Source organism: Athene cunicularia (assembly GCF_003259725.1).
Source record: "Athene cunicularia isolate RWA chromosome 3 unlocalized genomic scaffold, athCun1 chr3_part1, whole genome shotgun sequence".
Classification (NCBI taxonomy): domain Eukaryota; kingdom Metazoa; phylum Chordata; class Aves; order Strigiformes; family Strigidae; genus Athene; species Athene cunicularia.
The window spans coordinates 106496863-106501111 of NW_020799097.1; positions in this window are offsets into that span (position 1 = coordinate 106496863).

Sequence of the window (4249 nt, forward strand, 5' to 3'; positions counted from 1 at the left end):
AGGCTTTTTTTCCTTTATGGTATCTAGTGATAGTTATTATCAAAGACAGATTGCTGGACTATGTGGACTGACACCGGGCTAGTCCAGTCTGGCAATTCTCATCTCTCTATGAATGTGAATCCAGAAACTCTGCAGTCTAAGCTGGGTGTTCTTTTTGATGCATACAGGATAAATAATGAGGTATACTCAGTAAAATTAATTTGCCACAAGAAGTAACTGGTGACCTTTGTATCCATCAGCCCATACACTCGCTGAACTGAATCCCCAGTTCCATTGCAAGAGAAGGAGCCACAGAGCTTTCCACATATTTTAAAATATATGTAATCACAAGCAACAAAGACTTAGCAGAATGCTTCAGTCATCTGGGTTTAGACATAAGGCAAGGTTAAATTTAAAGCCCAGACAATACACTCACAGCTAACTTTTTGACCTCATTCTATATGTGGGTTTTCTTCATTGCGGAATCTGTGTCATGAGGCAGAGAATGCCAATACACTTTTTAGATGGGGACTTGATCCCTTAGGCACTTATCTAGCTGAACTGGAATAATTGCTTCCTTTCCTCTTGTATTTCTTGAAGGCATTTTTATATGTTGGAGTCTTAGAGTTTCTGTTGACCAGAGCAGGAAGCCATACAGCAAGTTGCAGCCAGATTTCAGAGACAAAGCTGATTAACTCTGGTGAAGCTCTAATGCAAATCCCATCCCATTTAATTCCTTAGCTCGCCTCCACACTGCATGGTATTCCCTCCACAGACACAGTCCTACATTACCAAGTGACACAACACCACCAGCAGCCGCACATAAATCTTGCAGGGCTCGGGGCTGCCAGTTCACAGTTTTGAGGTGAAATTCCCTTCTCAGTACAAGGGCTAAACAAATGACACGTGATGTTCAAGTCATTCAGTACTCATACTTTGCAAAAGGGAACTTACTGTGGGTGGCTTCTGTGGTCTGCTGAAGTGTACTTACTTCCTCTGTTACCTGGATAATTAATTAGTAAGTGTTGTATTCTCAATTGTGTGTGTGTGTATTTATAAATACACACCTACATCTACAGAAGTATGCTCCATTATATAAAATTTCTGATGACACCGGTTAGAATAACATCAAACTGCTACAAAAGTAGAAATGATGGACTTTCTACTGTTTTCAGGGATGATAATCTTTTTCCTGCAAAGACATTTTATGATGGCAGTGAGCTACTAATACAGTAAGGAAGACAATGTAAAAGCAAAAATACCCTTTACTGGACAACATCTCTACATCCACATCAATATAAATTAAAATAGAATTTAACTTCAAATTATCAAAAGGTTATCAGGCCCTTGTTTAATAGAAAGACTGACATTGTAGTCTGATTTTCACAAGGTTCAGGTTAATACCAGCCAGCTGAATTCCACAGGCATCGCCACACCTCTGGGAGCTGCATATTCACAGACAGAGATGGTTTGACCTCATTCAATTTATACATTTGATCTAATGCACTGGGGGTCATCTAAAAATAGAGATCTGGAGAGGAGGACAGCTAATGCTCCCAAGCCACGGACCAACAGAAGCAGCTCTCCTTCTTCCAGTCTCTTTTCTCTGTCTGTACTAGGCTTCAGCTCCAACTTCCCTACTGTAAAAAAATTGCTTTTATCACAGATCCCCTCAGAATAGATAACTTCATGCTTAATAAGTCTAAAAGAAGATTTGTCAGCCCTTCATGAATAACCAGATGTTGGGAAAAGGATGGTGTGTCATTTCCCTGAACAAACATTCTTGGCATTTATGCATTTCCTCCCATATCTCCTTAAAAAATTATTGTGTGTAAATTTAGTGCTGACAAAACTGAGGGCCTGGGAGAAAATGAATTACTCATTCATTTGGTAATTATAGTTGGTCAAGACATGGAATTTCTGTTTTCTGGGAAATTTGACACTGAAATGTTACTTTTCATTCTGATTCAGGATATTTAAAGCAAAAAAAAATATACCATAAAGCAGAAAATCTAAGCTAGTGTTGTTTTGGACCCCTTTTTGTTTGAAAATTTCAAGGCTTAGTGTTTCTTTCACAATATTTTTAATTTTCATTACATGAAGAGGCTACTGATGGAAATTTGCTTTTAAAACATCAAATGCCACTCCTACATACTGGGCTAGAAAAGATAAGATGTTTCATACAGTACTAAAGAGCATCTGGCAGTATTATTTTGAAAATGTGTTAAAAGAGCATATTTCAGTTATCCTCAGTCATATGCAATCCTTCAGTTATATGATAACATGCCAGTAACAATGGTTCATTTACTTTAGCACAGCTATAGATATTAAATAATGGAAAGAAAAAAAGTTATTTTTAAGATTAAATTTTAAAAACTGCCAAAACAAAACCACTTCCATTTCAACATTTATCTGAAGATCCTAAGTGTAATCAATACAACTTTACATGTTACGAAATAGTGTATCAAAAATAATTTTACAATTAGAAAATGTTACTTGAAATGTCTGCTTCAATAAAAAGGTCAGGCAGTCATTTATCTCTGTATTTCTAGAATTCTGTCCATGTCCAAACAGATGTTTGGTGGTTTCTGTAGGTTTATGTGTATTTGGTATTCTCATTCACAGACTTCCCACAGAGTCATCTCCAAGATTACTTCTTTCAGTATTGGTATTTTATTGATAATTTCCACAGAGATCAAACAATTAATTTACATGGATGGTGAAATATTAACCATCAAACTTCAGTAAATGAAACCCCAGCTTTCTCATTCTATACCTTGGGAACAGAACAGAGATATTAAAACACTGTCTATGAAATGAAAAAGATTTCTGTGATTCACCTATATTGCAAAATGATTGAGTAAAATAACTCCCTTGGAACCAATGTACCATTATCCTCTTTTGAAATGGCACTCGTCTTCCTCTCTGGATGGTGAGCCTGATTTGAAAAGGGTGCAGTGCAGCAAATCCTGTACAGCTCTGCAGATTTAGTAATGTACTAGCAGAACCATCAATTGTAAAGAGAATTACTCTCTCTTCACTGAAGTAGGCATAACATTGTGGCAGAAAGGAAGCAGAGCCAAGGTTACAATTGATAGATATGGCTATTTTTTATGTGTGTGGGAATTTCTCTGCCATGTGATTTTGCACACTGCATAACTTGAAAAAGTCGTATGTCAGAGAGAACCCCTGCCCAGAGCAGTTCATTAATTCACAACTGCCTCTAATAACTGCTGCTGGAGAAGAAAAAATAAAAGTTAACAGACCAAATTTTGTCCTCTGTTAAAAGTCACTACATTAGTTTCCACTGATATAACCAAGGATACTGTATCTTTGCCAGGGTTTAAGATGTTCTCATATATTTATATAACCAAATAAATTGATTTGAAACACACTAGAGCAGAGCACTGATCCTTGAGGTGAAGCTGAATCAGCAATTCTGGTCTGCTGATTACGTCTCAGAAGTCATTAAAAGAGTGCCCTGCACTTGTGCAATGGACAGGCTTGATGTGTTTCAGTGGGAGCGTGGCCATCCACATGCTGTCCTGAGGCCACATGGCACACTTGACAGGGTATTTACCACCCTTTGTGTATCATTTGTGCATCTTTGAAATAAGTTTTCTTATAAGAGTATAATGATCTTTGGCTGAGATATAATGTAACTGAATGAACTGCTGGAAGTCTCTGTCCTTAGATATATGGTGCCTAATGCTGAGTTTTGGAGTCTTTCTTCAGCAGTTGAACTGAAGCAAGGCAAAAGCACTGCTGAAGTGCCACACTCACATTGCTTTCTACCCTGCACTCAAAAAGCCTTATTCTTCTATCGTCCTCCCATGTAGACATTTCCTCCAGTGAGGTACCTGCCGGCAAACTCCCTTCATCAATATATTGCCTGGTGACCCACAATGAAGGGTTTGTCCATGTGCAGTTTCCCAAACACTTCAATAGCTCATACCGTAAATCTAGAGCGATGCTGCCCTCTCGTGTTTATTCTTGACCTGAATGATCTGCTTCTAAGCAGAGACTGCAGGATCAGCCGTGCAACCGTGCTTGTGACCACTTCAAGCTAACTTGAATAAAGGGTCCACGTTTTTTCCTGTATTTGTCAATCTTTAAAGGTCTTTATAAATAGTACACCATGGAAATGTTCTTGCAAATTCTATTCTTTGAAATTGTTCTCTTCCCTTCCAAACATTCCTTCTCTCTTTTCCCATCCCTCCTTACATTTTTTGTTTACACTTTATTTCCTCCCCCCCCCCCCCCCCCCCCC